Genomic DNA, 23,734 nt, shown 5'->3' with positions numbered 1-23,734 from the left:
AGTCCTCTCTCCCACAGAGTTACAAAATCTGGATTACAATTCAATGTCAGAAAGCCAATTAAGAAGCACTACTATAAAGCTACTGCTGGCTCTAGAAAAAAAGCATAAAGGACTCAAGAGACTTCATGACTGCAGAATTTAGATCCAATCAGGCAGAAATTAAAAATCAATTGAATGAGATGCAATCCAAACTAGAAGTCCTAACGACGAGGCTTAACGAGGTGGAAGAATGAGTGAGTGACATAGAAGACAAGTTGATGGCAAAGAGGGAAACTGAGGGAAAAAGAGACAAACAATTAAAAGACCATGAGGATAGGTTAAGGGAAATGAACGACAGACTGAGGAAGATAAACCAACGTTTAATTGTGGTTCCCAAGGACACCAAACGGGACAGAGGGCCAGAATATGTATTTGAACAAATCCAAGCTGAAAACTTTCCTAATCTGGGAAGGGAAACAGGCATTCAGATCCAGGAAATAGAGACCCCCCCTAAAATCAATATCCGTTCAACACCTCAACATTTAATACTTAAGATTGAAATTCCACAAAGAGAAGATCCTTAAAGCAGCAAGAGACAAGAAATCCCTGACTTTTATGGGGAGGAGTATTAGGGTAACAGCAGACCTCTCCACAGAGACCTGGCAGGCTAAAAAGGGTTGGCAGGATATATTCAGGGTCCTAAATGAGAAGAACATGCAGCCAAGAATACTTTATCCAGCAAAGCTCTCATTCAAAATGGAAGGAGAGATGAAGAGCTTTCAAGACAGGCAGGAACTGAAAGAATATGTGACCTCCAAACCAGCTCTGCAAGAAATTTTAAGGGGGACTCTTAAAATTCCCCTTTAAGAAGAAGTTCAGTGGAACAATCCACAAAAACAAGGACTGAATAGATATCATGATGACACTAAACTCATATATTTCAATAGTAATTCTGAAAGTGAACGGGCTTCATGACCCCTCAAAAGTCGCAGGGTGTCAGACTGGATAAAAAAGCAGGACTCATCTATTTGCTGTCTACAAGAGACTCATTTTAGACAGAAGGACACCTACAGCCTGAAAATAAAAGGTTGGAGAACCATTTAGCATTCAAATGGTCCTCAAAAGAAAGCAGGGGTAGCCATCCTCATATCAGATAAACTAAAATTTACCCCGAAGACTGTAGTGAGAGATGAAGAGGGACACTATACCTTACTTAAAGGATCTATCCACCAAAGGACTTAACAATCCTCAATATATATGCCCCGAATGTGGGAGCTCCCAAATATTTAAATCAATTAATAACCAAAGTGAAGAAATACTTAGGTAATAATACACTTATACTTCGTGACTTCAATGTAGCTCTTTCTTTACTCGATAGGTCTTCTAAGCACAACATCTCCAAAGAAACGAGAGCTTTATTTTTTATTATTTAAAGGATTTTTTAAAATATTTTATTTATATATTCATAGAGACAGAGAGAGAGAGGCAGAGACAAGGCAGAGGCAGAAGCAGGCATCATACAGAAAGAGAGTCTGGTGTGGGACTCGATCCAGAGTCTCCAGGATCACACTCTGGGCTGCAGGTGGCGCCACAGGGGCTAACTGAAACAAGAGCTTTAAATGATACATTGGACCAGATGGATTTCATAGATATCTACAGAACTTTACATCCAACCGCAACTGAATACACATTCTTCTCAAGTGCACATGGAACTTTCTCCAGAATAGACCACACACTGGGTCACAAATCGGGTCTGAAACGATACCACAAGATTGGGATAGTCCCCTACATATTCTCAGACCACAATGCCTTGAAATTAGAACTAAATCACAACCAGAAGTTTGGAAGGACCACAAACACGTAGAGGTTAAGGACCATCCTGCTAAAAGATGAAAAGGTCAACCAGGAAATTAAGGAAGACTTAAAAAGTTTCATGAAAACTAATGAGAATGAAGATACAACTGTTCAAAATCTTTCGGATACAGCAAAAGCAGTCGCAAGGGGGAAATGCATCGCAATACAAACATCCATTCAAAATCTGGAAAGAACTCAAATAAAAAAGCTAAACTTACACCTAAGGGAGCTAGAGAAAAAACACCAGATAGATCCTACACCCAGCAGAAGAAGACAGTTAATTAAGATTCGGGCAGAACTCAACGAAATTGAGACCAGAAGAACTATGGAACAGATCCACAAAACCAGGAGTTGGTTCTCTGAAAGAATTAATAAGATAGATAAACCATTAGCCAGCCTTATTAAAAAGAAGAGAGAGAAGTCTCAAATTAATAAAATCATGAATGAGAAAGGAGAGATCACTACCAACACCAAGGAAATACGAACGATTTTAAAAACATATTATGAACAGCTATACGCCAATAAATTAAGCAATCTAGAAGAAATGGATGCATTCCTGGAAAGCCACAAACTACCAAAACTGGAACAGGAAGAAATAGAAAACCTGAACAGGCCAATAACCAGGGAGGAAATTGAAGCAGTCATCAAAAACCTCCCAAGACACAAAAGACCAGGGCCAGATGGCTTCCCAGGGGAATTCTATCAAACGTTTAAAGACAAAACCATACCTATTCTACTAAAGCTGTTTGGAAACATAGAAAGAGATGGAGTACTTCCAAATTCGTTCTATGAGGCCGGCATCACCTTAATTCCAAAACCAGACAAAGACCCCACCAAAAGGTAGAATTACAGACCAATATCCCTGATGAACATGGATGCAAAAATTCTCAACAAGATACTAGCCAATAGGATCCAACAGTACATTAAGAAAATTATTCACCGTGACCAAGTAGGATTTATCCCCGGGACACAAGGCTGGTTCAACACTCATAAAACAATCAACGTGATTCATCATATCAGCAAGAGAAAAACCAAGAACCATATGATCCTCTCATTAGATGCAGAGAAAGCATTTGACAAAATAGAGCATCCATTCCTGATCAAAACTCTTCAGAGTGTTGGGATAGAGGCAACATTCCTCGACATCTTAAAAGCCATCTACGAAAAGCCCACAGCAAATATCATTCTCAATGGGGAAGCACTGGGAGCCTTTCCCCTAAGATCAGGAACAAGACAGGGATGTCCACTCTCACCACTGCTATTCAACATGGTACTGGAAGTCCTCGCCTCAGCAATCAGACAACAAAAAGACACTAAAGACATTCAAATTGGCAATGAAGAAGTCAAACTCTCCCTCTTCGCCGATGACATGATACTCTACATAGAAAACCCAAAAGCCTTGAACTCATACAGCAATTTGGCAGGGTGGCAGGATAAAAAATCAATGCCCAGAAGTCAGTGGCATTTCTATACACTAACAATGAGACTGAAGAAAGAGAAATTAAGGAGTCAATCCCATTTACAAATGCACCCAAAAGCATAAGATACCTAGGAATAAACCTAACCAAAGAGGTAAAGGATCTATACCCTAAAAACTACGGAACACTTCTAAAAGAAATTGAGGAAGACAGAAATAGATGGAAAAATATTCTATGCTCGTGGATTGGCAGAATTAATGTTGTGAAAATGTCAATGTTACCCATGGCAATTCACACGTTTAATGCAATCCCTATCAAATAACATGGACATTCTTCAGAGAGTTAGAACAAATTATTTTAAGATTTGTGTGGAATCAGAAAGGACCATGAATAGCCAGGGGAAGTTTAAAAAAGAAAACCATAGCTGGGGGCATCACAATGCCAGATTTCAGGTTGTACTACAAAGCTGTCGTCATCAAGACAGTGTGGTACTGGCACAAAAACAGACACATAGATCGATGGAACAGAATAGAGAACCCAGAAGTAGAAACTGAACCTTATGGTCAACTAGTATTCGATAAAGGAGGAAAGACTATCCACTGGGAGAAACACAACCTCTTCAATAAATGGTGCTGGGAAAATTGGACATCCACATGCAGAAGAATGAAACTAGACCACTCTCTTTCAGCAAACACAAAGATAAACGCAAAACGGATGAAAGATCTAAATGTGAGACTAGATTCCATCAAAATCCTAGAGGAGAACACAGGCAACACACTTTGTGAACTCAGCTACAGTAAATTCTTGCAAGATACATCCACAAAGGCAAAAGAAACCAAAGCAATAATGAACTATTGGGACTTCATCAAGATAAGAAGCTTTTGTACAGCAAAGGATACAGACAACAAAAATAAAAGACAACCTACAAAATGGGAGAAGGTATTTGCAAATGACGTATCAGATAAAAGGCTAGTTTCCAAGATCTACAAAGAACTTCTTAAACTCAACACCAAAGAAACAAACAATCCAATCATGAAATGGGCAAAAGACGTGAAGAGAAATCTCACAAGGGAAGACATAGTCATGGCCAACAAGCACATGAGAAAATGCTCGCATCACTGGCCATCAGGGAAATACAAATCCAAACCACAATGAGATACCACCTCACACCAGTGAGAATGGGGAAAATTAACAAGGCACGAAACAACAAATGTTGGAGAGGATGCGGAGAAAAGGGAACCCTCTAACACTGTTGGTGGGAATGTGAACTGGTGCAACCACTCTGGAAAACGGTGTGGAGGTTCCTCAAAGAATTAAAAATAGACCTGCCCTAGGAACCAGCAATTGCACTGATGGGGATTTACCCCAAAGATTCAGATGCAATGAAACGTCGACACACCTGCGCCCCGATGTTTACAGCAGCAATGTCCACAAGAGCCAAACGGTCGAAGGAGCCTCGGTGTCCTTTGAAGGATGAATGGATAAAGAGGATGTGGTTTATGTATACAATGGAATATTACTCAGCCATTAGAAACGACAAATACCCACCATTTCAAATACCCACCCACGTGGATGGAACTGGAGGGTATTATGCTGAGTGAAATAATTCAATCCGAGAAGGACAAACATTCTAGTGTCTCATTCGTTTGTGGAATATAAAAATAGTGAAAGGGAACAAAGGGGAAAGGAGAAAATGAGTGGGAAATATCAGAAAGGGAGGCAGAACATGAGAGACTGGTAACTCTGGGAAACAACCTGGGGCGGGGGGGAGACTGGATGAAGGCCACTGAGGGGGGCGCTTAATGGGATGAGCACTGGGTGTTGTTCTATATGTTGGCAAATTGAATACCAATAAAAAATGAATTTATTTTTAAAAAACGATGGTGCAGCCAATCCTAGAATACGAAAAGGAAATGTGCAGGTGTTCAAAAAAAAAAAAAACGGAGAGATAAGCACTTGAGGTTATGTTAATGGCAGTCGAGGACACGGTGGTGTGCAGACGATGAAATTTGTTAACTGCTGGGGCTTGGTTTTTGCTGCTTCTCTGGAAGTAAAAGAACTGTCGTCGGTACGAATTGGAAAGGTCTCTGACTGGTATCTGAGTTAAACATAACTTCCCCTGAGATACTAAAATCCTGTGCCTGGGATGCCTGGGTGGCTCAAACGCCGTGCTTCTGCCTTTGGATCAGGGGTTGATCCTGGGGACCTGGGATTGAGTTCCGCATCGGGCACCCTGAAGGGAGTCTGCGTCTCCCTCTGCCTGTGTCACTGCGTCTCTCTGTGCGTCTCTCATGGCGAAATAAATAAAATCTTAAAACCAAAATAAAAGAAATCCTGTGCCTACCGCTTGCCCTGGTTTTGAGTCCAAAATGTGAACTACGTGATATAGAAATCCACAGCCAAAAATGAAACTGGTTTTAGGTCCATGTGACCTCTGAGGCGTTAGATACAAAATCTATCACGCTGTAGGAGCACCACCATGGTCCGGGTCACAAGGAGAGCCCCGCTGAAGGTGAGATCACATTGCAAAATTAGGAAACAGACGAGCAAACAATCCATGTGAGGGATGGACAACAGGTATAAAAAAGGGAGGGGCATATTACACAAACATTTCACCAATAATTTCATGTCATGAAAGGCGTAGAACAAAACCTTGAAATTCTAATAAAACGTACTAGACACTGAAGAACAGATGCCAAAACAAACAAACAACGAAACCAACCCCAGAGAGAAAAATGGAGTCATTGAGATAAAGAAATCAGTGGATAGTATACACTTAAGACGGACACTACCTACTTCTTAAAGATTGTATATATTTAGTCACAAGAGACACACAGAGAGACAGGTAGAGACACAGGCAGGGGGAATGCAAGCTCGAGGCAGGGAGGGGGATGTGCGGCTCGATCCCAGGACTCCAGGATCACGCCCTGGGCCGAAGGCAGGTGCTAAACCGCTGGGCCACGCAGCCATGCCCAAGATGAGGGATTTGAGCCAGTGCGTGCGGGCAGAACAATGTGAGACTCCACAAAGGAAAGGTCCGGCTGACGCTTGAAAGTCATCTTTATTTATCCACGCAGCACACAGGCTGGGTTTCAGGAACGAGGCTGAGATGGGCGCTGAACCCTCCGTGTGGCGATCATCTTCTCCCAAGCTCCACACTTTAGCTTTGTGGAGCGCGATATCACTGTGCACCCGGACATGGTTCAGCCTGCGGTCATCACGTTCCGGGATGACCCAGAGAGGAGATCGTGGGCATCAGAAGGCCTCCCCAAGGGCGGGAGGGCGACTTGGGTTCAAAGTCCGTGGGGCCTGGGCCAGCACACCCCAGGGGCTCAGCACACGATCACAGGATGAAAGAATGGACGTCCTTGACGTGGTTACATGGAGAAGCAACAGCAAGCGCCCTGACGCGTCCATCTTAGAGAAGCTGTAAGATGAACTTACACAATTAACTGAATGGATACATTTTCCTCAAATTTACCAGGAGGGCGGAAGTCGCAGGTGTTTGAGTGTGGCTTCCCCAGTGTCCCCACATTGGGAGTGGTGTGGTCTCATGTCCAGGATGGGGGGCGGAAGCTTTGCTATTGGAGTGGGGAGCAGGGGGCCCTAAGTTACATTGGGGCTGATGGAGCTCTCTCAGGCTCAGCTCCCCTTGTGGAGGTTGAGCGTCCCCGCTGGACCCTTTGGTCTCCCAGTCTGCTCTCCTCGGGGTGATGCCCCACAGGCGAAGAGAAGCTCCAGTAAATGAGGAGCTTTTTAATAAGGCCTTCCTTCCTTCCGTCTCTCCCTCCTGCCTTCCCTGCCTAATTCCTCCCTTCCTTCCTTTCTTCCTTCCTTCCTTCCTTCCTTCCTTCCTTCCTTCCTTCCTTACGTTCTTTCCCCTCCCTCCTTCCTTCCTTCCATCCCTTCTTGCTTCCTCCCTTCCTCTCTCGCCTTGGTCCACACCTCCCTCCCTCCCTTGCTTTCTTAGAACAAAGCTCTTTACCCCAATTCCCCCGAGGCAGCCCTGTTGCAGAGACACCTGCCCGCACTAGAGATGTAGAAAGGGGTGAGAGGGCCACGCCCCACAAAAGCAAGGTAGAAAGGCAAGAGGTATGGAATTTTGGCTCTTGTGGTGAGTCTGGTATCCGGTAGCAAAACTATTCTTACCAGTTCTTAAGCGAGTCATGGGTATTCTTGGCTCTTTGGCCTGTCGTTGCAAAGTATCATCAGCTTCTCACGAATCCTAAAGTTATGTGTTACAATTTTGATTGAGATTACACTGAACCTACATACTGCTTTATGAAGACCATTTTAATATATTTATATAAACAAATAAATATATATATTTATTATACATATATCATCCGTTTACTTGATGCTTTCATCTGGAAAGGATATGGATGTATCTTTCTAGGTTTTGGTGCCTGCCATTTTCTGGGATTCAGAGGTTCAAGGGTCAGTGCTTCAATGAGATCATAATGGGGGGGCCCCATTCTTTTTTGCAGGAGACATTTCTCAAAGGCAAAATTCCCTAGTCCATTTCCACAAATCCTAGGGTGCAGAACAATAGAGTCTTGTAGGAACCAGACCAAAGAACCCTAAATCCTTCTATGTCTATCAGAGGGGTCTTGTGCTTGTGTGGGAGGTCTTAGAGGTCACCCATTCTCGCATTCGCTTTCATCCAGGGCAATTCAATAGGACTCACCCATGTAGAGATCAGATGACGTGACTTCCAGCCACTCTTCTCTGCCTTGTGTCCCTGGTCTTGCTGTTTGCTCTGTGGTCACAGACCAAGTTCCATGGGGAAACCAGTTATAAGTGTAGAATTCATTCAGGCCGGCTAATTAGGAAAGAGAGGAAAGAAACTGGTTTTCTGGCAGAGGCGATCTTGCTAAAGGTATCTCTGGCATCTGAAGGCGATTTACAAGGATGAAGGTAACATACAGAGAATAGGACGATAACCATGTTGTGGGTGAAAACGCCATCATGGACAAGGCTTACCCTCCAAGCTAAATGTTGATTGGCATTGTCTTGAGTTCCCAACATTCACCAAGTGAAGCTCCTGGGGATCGATTGTTCTGGCAATTCTGGATGATATCAGAAGCGTCCCACTCACAGGGAAATCATCTGTCCAGGATAGGATTTGTGTGTCACGGATGTCTGGATGGAGTTGGCTGGAATGTTGGGGAGGATAAGACTGTAACGTCTACTTAGGGCTTAGAGGGGGCGTAGGAGCAAAGGACAAACTGGAGTAACGGAGAACAGTAGCGAGAAAAGAGGAGCGGGGGCTGGAGGTTTTAGAAGGAATGGGGCAAGGTTTGGCTGGGGAAACCTGTACTTTAGGGCGGCAAGGAGGGACAGCACTACGAACAGGAGGGAAAGAGATAGGCTTCTGAGTTGAGACAGGTGGTCGACGCTGGGGGGTGTTCTGTGGATGAAAAGAGATACACACAAGAGGAAACGGCCTTGGAAAATGAGAGGAGGAAGGAATAGTGTAGATAGGAGGACACCGGAGTTGACAGGAGGAAGGAAAAGAGTGGGTAGGTGGAGCTCCGGGTCAAGAGGAGGAAGGAATAGAGTGGGTAGGTGGAGCCCGGGGTCCTGAGGAGGAAGGAAAAGAGTGGGTAGGTGGAGCCCGGGGTGGAGAGGAGGAAGGAATAGAGTGCTTAGGTGGAGCCTGGTGTTGAGAACAAGAAATCCGAGGCAGCTTTTTTGTCATTTCTCCAACAGCGTTTGGCTAGTTACTCATCTTGACCAAATGAGTAACTGGACATAAGCTCAGACTTACCCCATTATTTATGTCCCAAGCCAGGACGCGCTCATCTCCTGGCTCAATGCCAATTATGATATGTGTGTGCCCCTCCCTCTGGGCATGTCAGCAGGCTCAGCAGGCAGGGGCATGTACCCGGGTGCGAGGTTGGAGAGTGATCCCAGGAAATAGCAGACAGAAGAAATGTCATAGGAGTCCCTAGGCCTTGGGAGAACATGTAGTGTTGCCCCTCAGGAGGCAAAGATCGATCAAAGGGCTGTGCTGCAGTCAGGGGCTGGGCACCAAGAGAATGCATCGGAAGCAGGTGTGGGTAAAGTGGGAAGTGCATGCCTCCAGCTACTTAACTAATTTCCTTCTCCGAAGCCCTCTTACATCACTTAGATCACTCCAAGAATATCAGTGATATTATTAAGACTTCCAGGTGAATACCTGGAAAACCTCCTGTTTCCTTAGACGGCTTCATGATTTCCTCTTTCTTGAATCTCCTGGCTTGAACTGTAACCTGGATTTTCCATGAAAATACTGTTTCCTTTGTGTATGCCTTAAAACGGAACCCTTCCTCCCAAACTCTACAGTTCTTCGAGGTGCGGATGTAGAGTATTTTCCTTGTTTCTTCTGACACCTTCAAGCTATTATTCCTCATCCTCCTTAGGAAATCTCTTGTTCCATAGAAACTCTGCTACTCACCATTTCCCTGGCACTCCAGATCTTGATTCCCGTTTTTTCTATGAAAAACTTGCGCTTTTCTCCAAGTCTTAGTCTGAGTCCATCACCATTTTTTAAAAATTTTGATTTATTTGAGAGTGAGTTACTCAGAGAGAGAGAGAGTCAGAGTATGACAGTGAGAGCAGGAGGGAGAGAGAGAGAGAGAGAGGGTGAGAGGAAGGGAAGGAGAGAGAGAGTAGAAGCAGTTTGTGAGAAGGAGAACAAGCTGCGGAGGGGCAGAGGGAGAAGTTGAAGGAGATGTCCCACTCAGTGTGGAGTGTGACATGTGGCTTGATCCAAGGAACCCAGGATCATGATCTGGAGCAGAGGCAGATGCTCAATGCACTGAGCAACCCTGGCACCCCTTGAGTCCATCATCTTGAGTGACGTCAGCGTCCATGCAGAGGATCCCTTTGAATCTAAGGTGTCCATGTAGATTCAATGCTTCGGCTTCTCCTTTGATTTCCTTATCAATAATATCCACCCATCCATTCTACGTCAGCTGCTTATGGCCATACCTAGTGTTTTCCAGTACCCACGAATTATCCCACTTCTGAAATCATGTACTCATACATTGCATTTTCTGACTACTACTTCCTGAGCTTACAATGTAATCACTGAATTGTCACTACTTCAAGGGAACTACACCACTGACCCTTCCTTTCGTATCTAGAATACTCTGCTCACCCACTTCAGAACTATGATGCCTAATTTCAATGATTTTCTTACCAAAGCCTATGCTCTCTTGGGGATCTCTTTATTCTGCTGTCTTGGGCAGAAAATCCCCAGTAGGAGAGATTACAACGAGTTGACATTCTGATGTTGATGAATGCCGCTGGAAAAAAATGTCATACAGCAAGGAAGGTACAAAACAATACCCATAATTCTCAATACGCGGAAGACTGTTCATGGTGAGATTTTTTATTAGAGTTAGAGAAATATGCGAGACAACCTTAATGCACGTCAATAAGGACTTAGGCCAATTGAGGTGCAGCCATGAGAAACTGCTCCCCAACACTTGCCATCAGGGAACTACGAATCGATCCCACAATGAGATACCACGTCACACCCGTGAGAATGGGGAGAATTAACAAGGCACGAAACCACAAATGTTGGAGAGGATGTGGAAAAAGGGGAACACTCCTGCACTGTTGGTGGGATAGGAAACTCGTGTATCCACTCTAGAAAAGTTTGAGGAGGTTCCTCAAAGAGTTAAAACTATATCTGCACTCCGACACATCAATTGCACTGCTGGGGATTTACCGCAGAGATACAGATGCAATGAAACGCCAGGACACCCGCACCACGATGTTTCTAGCAGCAATGTCCACAAGAGCCAAACGGTCGAAGGAGCCTCGGTGTCCTTTGAAGGATGAATGGATAAAGAAGATGTGGTGTATGTATACAATGGAATATTCCTCAGCCATTAGAAACGACAAATACCCACCATTTGCTTCGACGTGGATGGAACTGGAGGGTATTATGCTGAGTGAAATAATTCAATCCGAGAAGGACAAACATTCTAGTGTCTCATTCGTTTGTGGAATATAAAAATAGTGAAAGGGAACAAAGGGGAAAGGAGAAAAATGAGTGGGAAATATCAGAAAGGGAGGCAGAACATGAGAGACTGGTAACTCTGGGAAACAACCTGGGGGGGGGTGACTGGATGAAGGCGACTGAGGGGGGCGCTTAATGGGATAAGCACTGGGTGTTGTTCTATATTTTGGCAAATTGAACACCAATAGAAAATGAATTTATATTAAAAAAACGATGGTGCGGACAATCCTAGAATACGAAAAGGAAATGTGCAGGTGTTCAAAAAACAACGGAGAGATAAGCACTTGAGGTTATGTTAATGGCAGTCGAGGACACGGTGGTGTGCAGACGATGAAATTTGTTAACTGCTGGGGCTTGGTTTTTGCTGCTTTTCTGGAAGTAAAACAACTGTCGTTGCTACGAATTGGAAAGGTCTCTGACTGGTATCTGAGTTAAACATGATTTCCCCTGAGATACTAAAATCCTGTGCCTGGGATGCCTGGGTGGCTCAAACGCCGTGCCTTTGGATCAGGGGTTGATCCTGGGGACCTGGGATTGAGTTCCGCATCGGGCACCCTGAAGGGAGTCTGCGTCTCCCTCTGCCTGTGTCACTGCGTCTCTCTGTGCGTCTCTCATGGCGAAATAAATAAAATCTTAAAACCAAAATAAAAGAAATCCTGTGCCTACCGCTTGCCCTGGTTTTGAGTCCAAAATGTGAACTACGTGATATAGAAATCTACAGCCAAAATGAAACTGGTTTTAGGTCCATGTGACCTCTGACGCGTTAGATACAAAATCTATCACGCTGTAGGAGCACCACCATGGTCCGGGTCACAAGGAGAGCCCCGCTGAAGGTGAGATCACATTGCAAAATTAGGAAACAGACGAGCAAAAAATCCATGTGAGGGATGGACAACAGGTATAAAAAAGGGAGGGGCATAGTACACAAACATTTCACCAATAATTTCATGTCATGAAAGGCGTAGAACAAAACCTTGAAATTCTAATAAAACGTACTAGACACTGAAGAACAGATGTCAAAACAAACAACGAAACCAACCCCAGAGAGAAAAATGGAGTCACTGAGATAAAGAAATCAGTGGATAGTATACACTTAAGACGGACACTACCTACTTCTTAAAGATTGTATATATTTAGTCACAAGAGACACACAGAGAGACACCTAGAGACACAGGCAGGGGGAATGCAAGCTCGAGGCAGGGAGGGGGATGTGCGGCTCGATCCCAGGACTCCAGGATCACGCCCTGGGCCGAAGGCAGATGCTAAACCGCTGGGCCACGCAGCCATGCCCAAGATGAGGGATTTGAGCCAGTGCGTGCGGGCAGAACAATGTGAGACTCCACAAAGGAAAGGTCCGGCTGACGCTTGAAAGTCATCTTTATTTATCCACGCAGCACACAGGCTGGGTTTCAGGAACGAGGCTGAGATGGGCGCTGAACCCTCCGTGTGGCGATCATCTTCTCCCTAGCTCCACACTTTAGCTTTGTGGAGCGCGATATCACTGTGCACCCGGACATGGTTCAGCCTGCGGTCATTGCGTTCCGGGATGACCCAGAGAGGAGATCGTGGGCATCAGAAGGCCTCCCCAAGGGCGGGAGGGCGACTTGGGTTCAAAGTCCGTGGGGCCTGGGCCAGCACACCCCAGGGGCTCAGCACACGATCACAGGATGAAAGAATGGACGTCCTTGACGTGGTTACACGGAGAAGCAACAGCAAGCGCCCTGACGCGTCCATCTTAGAGAAGCTGTAAGATGAACTTACACAATTAACTGAATGGATACATTTTCCTCAAATTTACCAGGAGGGCGGAAGTCGCAGGTGTTTGAGTGTGGCTTCCCCAGTGTCCCCACATTGGGAGTGGTGTGGTCTCATGTCCAGGATGGGGGGCGGAAGCTTTGCTATTGGAGTGGGGGGCAGGGGGCCCTAAGTTATATTGGGGCTGATGGAGCTCTCTCAGGCTCAGCTCCCCTTGTGGAGGTTGGGCGTCCCCGCTGGACCCTTTGGTCTCCCAGTCTGCTCTCCCCGGGGTGATGCCCCACAGGCGAAGAGAAGCTCCAGTAAATGAGGAGCTTTTTACTAAGGCCTTCCTTCCTTCCGTCTCTCCCTCCTGCCTTCCCTGCATAATTCCTTCCTTCCTTCCTTTCTTCCTTCCTTCCTTCCTTCCTTCCTTCCTTCCTTCCTTCCGTACTTTCTTTCCCCTCCCTCCTTCCTTCCTTCCATCCCTTCTTGCTTCCTCCCTTCCTCTCTCGGCTTTGGTCCACACCTCCCTCCCTCCCTTGCTTTCTTAGAACAAAGCTCTTTAACCCAATTCCCCCGAGGCAGCCCTGTTGGAGAGACACCTGCCCGGGCTAGAGATGTAGAAAGGGGTGAGAGGGCCACGCCCCACAAAAGCAAGGTAGAAAGGCAAGAGGTATGGAATTTTGGCTCTTGTGGTGAGTCTGGTATCCGGTAGCAAAACTATTCTTACCAGTTCTTAAAGGAGTCATGGGTTTTCTTGGCTCTTTGGCCTGTCGTTGCAAAGTATCATCAGCTTCTGACGAATCCTAAAGATATGTGTTAGAATTTTGATTGAGATTACACTGAATCTACATACTGCTTTATGAAGACCATTTTAATATATATATATACAAATATATATATATATATATATATTATATATATCATCCGTTTATTTGATGCTTTCATCTGGAAAGGATATGGATGTATCCTTCTAGGCTTGGTGCCTGCCATTTTCTGGGATTCACAGGTTCAAGGGTCAGTGCTTCAATGAGATCATAATGGGGGGGGGCCTTTTTTTGCAAGAGGCATTTCTCAAAGGCAAACTTCCCTAGTCCATTTCCACAAATCCTAGGGTGCAGAACAATAGAGTCTTGTAGGAACCAGACCAAAGAACCTTGAATCCTTCTATGTCTATCAGAGGGATCTTGTGCTTGTGTGGGAGTTCTTAGTGGTCACCCATTCTCGCATTCACTTTCATCTAGGGCAATTCAATAGGACTCACCCATGTAGAGATCAGATGACGTGACTTCCAGCCACTCTTCTCTACCTTGTGCCCCTGGTCTTGCTGTTTGCTCTGTGGTCACAGACCAAATTCCATGGGGAAACCAGTTATAAGTGTAGAATTCATTCAGGCCGGCTAATTAGGAAAGAGAGCAAAGAAACTGGTTTTCTGGCAGAGGCGATCTTGCTAAAGGTATCTCTGGCATCTGAAGGCGGTTTACAAGGATGAAGGTAACATACAGAGAATAGGACGATAACCATGTTGTGGGTGAAAACGCCATCACGGACAAGGCTTACCCTCCAAGCTAAATGTTGATTGGCATTGTCCTGAGTTCCCAACATTGACCAAGTGAAGCTCCTGGGGATCGATTGTTCTGGCAATTCTGGATGATATCAGAAGCGTCCCACTCACAGGGAAATCATCTCTCCAGATAGGATTTGTGTGTCACGGATGTCTGGATGGAGTTGGCTGGAATGTTGGGGAGGATAAGACTTTAACGTCTACTTAGGGCTTAGAGGGGGCGAAGGAGCAAAGGACAAACTGGAGTAACGGAGAACAGTAGCGAGAAAAGAGGAGCGGGGGCTGGAGGTTTTAGAAGGAATGGGGCAAGGTTTGGCTGGGGAAACCTGTACTTTAGGGCGGCAAGGAGGGACAGCACTACGAACAGGAGGGAAAGAGATAGGCTTCTGAGTTGAGACAGGTGGTCGACGCTGGGGAGTGTTCTGTGGATGAAAAGAGTTACACACAAGAGGAAACGGCCTTGGAAAATGAGAGGAGGAAGGAATAGAGTAGATAGGGGGACACCTGAGTTGAGGGGAGGAAGGAATAGAGTGGGTAGGTGGAGCCCGGGGTCGTAGGGAGGAAGGAAAAGAGTGGGTAGTCGGAGCTCCTGGTCGAGAGGAGGAAGGAATAGAGTGGGTAGGTGGAGCCTGGGGTCGTGAGGAGGAAGGAAAAGAGTGGGTAGGTGGAGCCCGGGGTGGAGAGGAGGAAGGAATAGAGTGCGTAGGTGGAGCCTGGGGTTGAGAACAAGAAATCCGAGGCAGCTTTTTTGTCATTTCTCCAACAGCGTTTGGCTAGTTACTCATCTTGACCAAATGAGTAACTGGACATAAGCTCAGACTTACCCCATTATTTATGTCCCAAGCCAGGCCGCGCATCATCTCCTGGCTCAATGCCCATTATGATATGTGTGTGCCCCTCCCTCTGGGCACGTCAGCAGGCTCAGCAGGCAGGGGCATGGCCCCGGGTGCGAGGTTGGAGAGTGATCCCAGGAAATAGCAGACAGAAGAGATGTCATAGGAGTCCCTAGGCCTTGGGAGAACATGTAGTGTTGCCCCTCAGGAGGCAAAGAACTATCAAAGGGCTGTGCTGCAGTCAGGGGCTGGGCACCAAGAGAATGCATCTGAAGCAGGAGTGGGTAATGTGGGAAGTGCATGCCTCCAGCTACTTAACTAATTTCCTTCTCCGAAGCCCTCTTACATCACTTAGATCACTACAAGAATATCAGTGATATTATTAAGACTTCCAGGTGAATACCTGGAAAACTTCCTGTTTCCTTAGACGGTTTCATGATTTCCTGTTTCTTGAATCTCCTGGCTTTAACCGTAACCTGGATTTTCCATGAAAATACTGTTTCCTTTGTGTATGCCTTAAATAGGGACCCTTCCTCCCAAACTCTACAGGTCTTCGAAGTGCGGATGTAGAGTATTTTCCTTGTTTCTTCTGACACCTTCAAGCTATTATTCCTCATCCTCCTTAGGAAATCTCTTGTTCCATAGAAACTCTGCTACTCACCATTTCCCTGGCACTCCAGATCTTGATTCCCGTTTTTTCTATGAAAAACTTGCGCTTTTCCCCAAGTCTTAGTCTTGAGTCCATCACCATTTTTAAAAAATTTTGATTTATTAGAGAGAGTTAGTCAGAGAGAGAGAGAGTCAGAGTATGACAGTGAGAGCAGGAGGGAGAGAGAGAGAGAGGGAGAGAGGGAGGGAGGGAGAGAGAGAGTAGAGGCAGTTTGTGAGAGAGAGAACAAGCTGCGGAGGGGCAGAGGGAGAAGTCGAAGGAGATGTCCCACTCAGTGTGGAGTGTGACATGTGGCTTGATCCCAGGAACCCAGGATCATGATCTGGAGCAGAGGCAGATGCTCAACGCACTGAGCAACCCTGGCACCCCTTGAGTCCGTCATCTTGAGTGACGTCAGCGTCCATGCAGAGGATCCCTTTGAATCTAAGGTGTCCATGTAGATTCAATGCTTCGGCTTCTCCGTTGATTTCCTTATCAATAATATCCACCCATCCATTCTACCTCAGCTGCTTATGGCCATACCTAGTGTTTTCCAGTACCCACGAATTATCCCACTTCTGAAATCACGTACTCATACATTGCATTTTCTGACTACTACTTCCTGAGCTTACAATGTAATCACAGAATTGTCACTACTTCAAGGGGACTACAACCACTGACCCTTCCTTTCGTATCTAGATTTCTCTGCTCACCCACTTCAGAACTATGATTCCTAATTTCAATGATTTTCTTACCAAAGCCTATGCTCTCTTGGGGATCTCTTTATTCTGCTGTCTTGGGCAGAAAATCCCCAGTAGGAGAGATTACAACGATTTGACATTCTGATGTTGATGAATGCCGTTTGGAAAAAATGTCATACAGCAAGGAAGATACAAAATAATACCCATAATTCTCAATACGCGTAAGACTGTTCATGGTGAGATTTTTTATTAGAGTTAGAGAAATATGCGAGACAACCTTAATGCATGTCAATAAGGACTTAGGCAAATTGAGGTGTAGCCATGAGAAACTGCTCCCCAACACTTGCCATCAGGGAACTACGAATCGATCCCACAATGAGATACCACCTCACACCCGTGAGAATGGGGAGAATTAACAAGGCATGAAACCACAAATGTTGGAGAGGACGTGGAAAAAGGGGAACCCTTCTGCATAGTTGGTTGGATAGGAAACTCGTGCATCCACTCTAGAAAAGTTTGCGGAGGTTCCTCAAAGAGTTAAAACTAGATCTGCACTCCGACCCATCAATTGCACTGCTGGGGATTTACCGCAGAGATACAGATGCAATGAAACGCCAGGACACCCGGCACCACGATGTTTCTAGCAGCAATGTCCACAAGAGCCAAACGGTCGAAGGAGCCTCGGTGTCCTTTGAAGGATGAATGGATAAAGAAGATGTGGTGTATGTATACAATGGAATATTCCTCAGCCATTAGAAACGACAAATACCCACCATTTGCTTCGACGTGGCTGGAACTGGAGGGTATTATGCTGAGTGAAATAATTCAATCCGAGAAGGACAAACATTCTAGTGTCTCATTCATTTGTGGAATATAAAAATAGTGAAAGGGAAGAAAGGGGAACGGAGAAAAATGAGTGGGAAATATCAGAAAGGGAGGCAGAACATGAGAGACTGGTAACTCTGGGAAACAACCTGGGGGGGGGGGTGACTGGATGAAGGCCACTGAGGGGGGCGCTTAATGGGATGAGCACTGGGTGTTGTTCTATATGTTGGCAAATTGAACACCAATAAAAAATGAATTTATATTAAAAAAAAGGATGGTGCAGCCAATCCTGGAATACGAAAAGGAAATGTGCAGGTGTCCAAAAAACAACGGAGAGATAAGCAATTGAGGTTATGTTAATGGCAGTCGAGGACACCGTGGTGTGCAGCCGATGAAATTTGTTAACTGCTGGGGCTTGGTTTTTGCTGCTTTTCTGGAAGTAAAACAACTGTCGTTGCTACGAATTGGAAAGGTCTCTGACTGGTATCTGAGTTAAACATGATTTCCCCTGAGATACTAAAATCCTGTGCCTGGGATGCCTGGGTGGCTCAAACGCTGTGCTTCTGCCTTTGGATCAGGGGTTGATCCTGGGAACCTGGGATTGAGTTCCGCATCGGTCACCCTGAAGGGAGTCTGCGTCTCCCTCTGCCTGTGTCACTGCGTCTCTCTGTGCGTCTCTCATGGCGAAATAAATAAAATCTTAAAACCAAAATAAAAGAAATCCTGTGCCTACCGCTTGCCCTGGTTTTGAGTCCAAAATGTGAACTACGTGATATAGAAATCCACAGCCAAAAATGAAACTGGTTTTAGGTCCATGTGACCTCTGACGCGTTAGATACAAAATCTATCACGCTGTAGGAGCACCACCATGGTCCGGGTCACAAGGAGAGCCCCGCTGAAGGTGAGATCACATTGCAAAATTAGGAAACAGACGAGCAAAAAATCCATGTGAGGGATGGACAACAGGTATAAAAAAGGGAGGGGCATAGTACACAAACATTTCACCAATAATTTCATGTCATGAAAGGCGTAGAACAAAACCTTGAAATTCTAATAAAACGTACTAGACACTGAAGAACAGATGCCAAAACAAACAACGAAACCAACCCCAGAGAGAAAAATGGAGTCACTGAGATAAAGAAATCAGTGGATAGTATACACTTAAGACGGACACTATGTACTTCTTAAAGATTGTATATATTTAGTCACAAGAGACACACAGAAAGACAGGTAGAGACACAGGCAGGGGGAATGCAGGCTCGAGGCAGGGAGCCATAAGTGCGGCTCAATCCCGGGACACCAGGATCACGCCCTGGGCCGAAGGCAGGTGCTAAAACGCTGGGCCACGCAGCCATGCGCAAGATGAGGGATTTGAGCCAGTGCGTGCGGGCAGAACAATGTGAGACTCCACAAAGGAAAGGTCCGACTGACGCTTGAAAGTCATCTTTATTTATCCACGCAGCACACAGGCTGGGTTTCAGGAACGAGGCTGAGATGGGCGCTGAACCCTCCGTGTGGCGATCATCTTCTCCCAAGCTCCACACTTTAGCTTTGTGGAGCGCGATATCACTGTGCACCCGGACATGGTTCAGCCTGCGGTCATCACGTTCCGCGATGACCCAGAGAGGAGATCGTGGGCATCAGAAGGCCTCCCCAAGGGCGGGAGGGCGACTTGGGTTCAAAGTCCGTGGGGCCTGGGCCAGCACACCCCAGGGGCTCAGCACACGATCACAGGATGAAAGAATGGACGTCCTTGACGTGGTTACACGGAGAAGCAACAGCAAGCGCCCTGACGCGTCCATCTTAGAGAAGCTGTAAGATGAACTTACACAATTAACTGAATGGATACATTTTCCTCAAATTTACCAGGAGGGCGGAAGTCGCAGGTGTTTGAGTGTGGCTTCCCCAGTGTCCCCACATTGGGAGTGGTGTGGTCTCATGTCCAGGATGGGGGGCGGAAGCTTTGCTATTGGAGTGGGGGGCAGGGGGCCCTAAGTTACATTGGGGCTGATGGAGCTCTCTCAGGCTCAGCTCCCCTTGTGGAGGTTGGGCGTCCCCGCTGGACCCTTTGGTCTCCCAGTCTGCTCTCCTCGGGGTGATGCCCCACAGGCGAAGAGAAGCTCCAGTAAATGAGGAGCTTTTGAAGGGAGAAGAAATGTTGGGAAATATCAGGAAGGGAGACAGAACCTAAAGACTCCTAACTCGGGGAAACGAACTAGGGGTGGTGGAGGGGGAGGAGGGTGGGTGTTGGAGGGGAATGGGTGACGGGCACTGAGGTGGACACTTGACGGGATGAGCACTGGGTGTTTTTTTGTATGTTGGTAAATTGAACACCAATAAAAATTAATTTAAAAAAAATGAGGAGCTTTTTACTAAGGCCTTCCTTCCTTCCGTCTCTCCCTCCTGCCTTCCCTGCCTAATTCCTTCCTTCCTTCCTTCCTTCCTTCCTTCCTTCCTTCCTTCCTTCCTTCCTTCCTTCCTTTCTTCCTTCCTTTCTTCCTTCCTTCCTTCCTTCCTTCCGTACTTTCGTTCCCCTCCCTCCTTCCTTCCTTCCATCCCTTCTTGCTTCCTCCCTTCCTCTCTCGCCTTTGGTCCACACCTCCCTCCCTCCCTTGCTTTCTTAGAACAAAGCTTTTTACCCCAATTCCCCCGAGGCAGCCCTGTTGGAGAGACACCTGTCCGGGCTAGAGATGTAGAAAGGGGTGAGAGGGCCACGCCCCACAAAAGCAAGGTAGAAAGGCAAGAGGTATGGAATTTTGGCTCTTGTGGTGAGTCTGGTATCCGGTAGCAAAACTATTCTTACCAGTTCTTAAAGGAGTCATGGGTATTCTTGGCTCTTTGGCCTGTCGTTGCAAAGTATCATCAGCTTCTGACGAATCCTAAAGATATGTGTTAGAATTTTGATTGAGATTCCACTGAATCTACATACTGCTTTATGAAGACCATTTTAATATATATATATACAAATAAATATATATATTATATATATATAGATAGATATAGATGTAGATATAGATATATATCATCCGTTTATTTGATGCTTTCATCTGGAAAGGATATGGATGTATCCTTCTAGGCTTTGGTGCCTACCATTTTCTGGAATTCAGAGGTTCAAGGGTCAGTGCTTCAATGAGATCATAATGGGGGGGCCCCCTTCTTTTTTGCAAGAGGCATTTCGCGAAGGCAAAATTCCCTAGTCCATTTCCACAAATCCTAGGGTGCAGAACAATAGAGTCTTGTAGGAACCAGACCAAAGAACCTTGTATCCTTCTATGTCTATCAGAGGGGTCTTGTGATTGTTTGGGAGTTCTTAGAGGTCACCCATTCTCGCATTCGCTTTCATCCAGGGCAATTCAATAGGACTCACCCATGTAGAGATCAGATGACGTGACTTCCAGCCACTCTTCTATACCTTGTGCCCCTGGTCTTGCTGTTTGCTCTGTGGTCACAGACCAAATTCCATGGGGAAACCAGTTATAAGTGTAGAATTCATTCAGGCCGGCTAATTAGGAAAGAGAGGAAAGAAACTGGTTTTCTGACAGAGGCGATCTTGCTAAAGGTATCTCTGGCATCTGAAGGCGATTTACAAGGATGAAGGTATCATACAGAGAATAGGACGATAACCATGTTGTGGGTGAAAACGCCATCATGGACAAGGCTTACCCTCCAAGCTAAATGTTGATTGGCATTGTCTTGAGTTCCCAACATTCACCAAGTGAAGCTCCTGGGGATCGATTGTTCTGGCAATTCTGGATGGTATCAGAAGCGTCCCACTCACAGGGAAATCATCTGTCCAGGATAGGATTTGTGTGTCACGGATGTCTGGATGGAGTTGGCTGGAATGTTGGGGAGGATAAGACTTTAACGTCTACTTAGGGCTTAGAGGGGGCGTAGGAGCAAAGGACAAACTGGAGTAACGGAGAACAGTAGCGAGAAAAGAGGAGCGGGGGCTGGAGGTTTTAGAAGGAATGGGGCAAGGTTTGGCTGGGGAAACCTGTACTTTAGGGCGGCAAGGAGGGACAGCACTACGAACAGGAGGGAAAGAGATAGGCTTCTGAGTTGAGACAGGTGGTCGATGCTGGGGAGTGTTCTGTGGATGAAAAGAGTTACACACAAGAGGAAACGGCCTTGGAAAATGAGAGGAGGAAGGAATAGAGTAGATAGGGGGACAACGGAGTTGACGGGAGGAAGGAAAAGACTGGGTAGTCGGAACTCCGGGTCGAGAGGAGGAAGGAATAGAGTGGGTAGGTGGAGCCCGGGGTCGTGAGGAGGAAGGAAAAGAGTGGGTAGGTGGAGCCCGGGGTGGAGAGGAGGAAGTAATAGAGTGCGTAGGTGGAGCCTGGGGTTGAGAACAAGAAATCCGAGGCAGCTTTTTTGTCATTTCTCCAACAGCGTTTGGCTAGTTACTCATCTTGACCAAATGAGTAACTGGACATAAGCTCAGACTTACCCCATTATTTATGTCCCAAGCCAGGCCGCGCATCATCTCCTGGCTCAATGCCCATTATGATATGTGTGTGCCCCTCCCTCTGGGCACGTCAGCAGGCTCAGCAGGCAGGGGCATGGCCCCGGGTGCGAGGTTGGAGAGTGATCCCAGGAAATAGCAGACAGAAGAAATGTCATAGGAGTCCCTAGGCCTTGGGAGAACATGTAGTGTTGCCCCTCAGGAGGCAAAGATCGATCAAAGGGCTGTGCTGCAGTCAGGGGCTGGGCACCAAGAGAATGCATCGGAAGCAGGTGTGGGTAAAGTGGGAAGTGCATGCCTCCAGCGACTTAACTAATTTCCTTCTCCGAAGCCCTCTTACATCACTTAGATCACTCCAAGAATATCAGTGATATTATTAAGACTTCCAGTTGAATACCTGGAAAACTTCCTGTTTCCTTAGATGGTTTCATGATTTCCTGTTTCTTGAATCTCCTGGCTTTAACCGTAACCTGGATTTTCCATGAAAATACTGTTTCCTTTGTGTATGCCTTAAATAGGGACCCTTCCTCCCAAACTCTACAGGTCTTCGAGGTGCGGATGTAGATTATTTTCCTTGTTTCTTCTGACACCTTCAAGCTATTATTCCTCATCCTCCTTAGGAAATCTCTTGTTCCATAGAAACTCTGCTACTCACCATTTCCCTGGCACTCCAGATCTTGATTCCCGTTTTTTCTATGAAAAACTTGCGCTTTTCCCCAAGTCTTAGTCTTGAGTCCATCACCATTTTTAAAAAATTTTGATTTATTAGAGAGAGTTAGTCAGAGAGAGAGAGAGTCAGAGTATGACAGTGAGAGCAGGAGGGAGAGAGAGAGAGAGGGAGAGAGGGAGGGAGGGAGAGAGAGAGTAGAGGCAGTTTGTGAGAGAGAGAACAAGCTGCGGAGGGGCAGAGGGAGAAGTCGAAGGAGATGTCCCACTCAGTGTGGAGTGTGACATGTGGCTTGATCCCAGGAACCCAGGATCATGATCTGGAGCAGAGGCAGATGCTCAACGCACTGAGCAACCCTGGCACCCCTTGAGTCCGTCATCTTGAGTGACGTCAGCGTCCATGCAGATGATCCCTTTGAATCTAAGGTGTCCATGTAGATTCAATGCTTCGGCTTCTCCTTTGATTTCCTTATCAATAATATCCACCCATCCATTCTACCTCAGCAGCTTATGGCCATACCTAGTGTTTTCCAGTACCCATGAATTATCCCCCTTCTGAAATCATGTACTCATACATTGCATTTTCTGACTACTACTTCCTGAGCTTACAATGTAATCACTGAATTGTCACTACTTCAAGGGGACTGCAACCACTGACCCTTCCTTTCGTATCTAGATTTCTCTGCTCACCCACTTCAGAACTATGATTCCTAATTTCAATGATTTTCTTACCAAAGCCTATGCTCTCTTGGGGATCTCTTTATTCTGCTGTCTTGGGCAGAAAATCCCCAGTAGGAGAGATTACAACGATTTGACATTCTGATGTTGATGAATGCCGCTTGGAAAAAATGTCATACAGCAAGGAAGATACAAAATAATACCCATAATTCTCAATACGCGTAAGACTGTTCATGGTGAGATTTTTTATTAGAGTTAGAGAAATATGCGAGACAACCTTAATGCACGTCAATAAGGACTTAGGCAAATTGAGGTGTAGCCATGAGAAACTGCTCCCCAACACTTGCCATC

Source organism: Vulpes vulpes, chromosome 6, assembly GCF_048418805.1.
Source record: "Vulpes vulpes isolate BD-2025 chromosome 6, VulVul3, whole genome shotgun sequence".
Taxonomy (NCBI): Eukaryota; Metazoa; Chordata; class Mammalia; order Carnivora; family Canidae; genus Vulpes; species Vulpes vulpes.
This window is presented reverse-complemented; position numbering follows the sequence as displayed.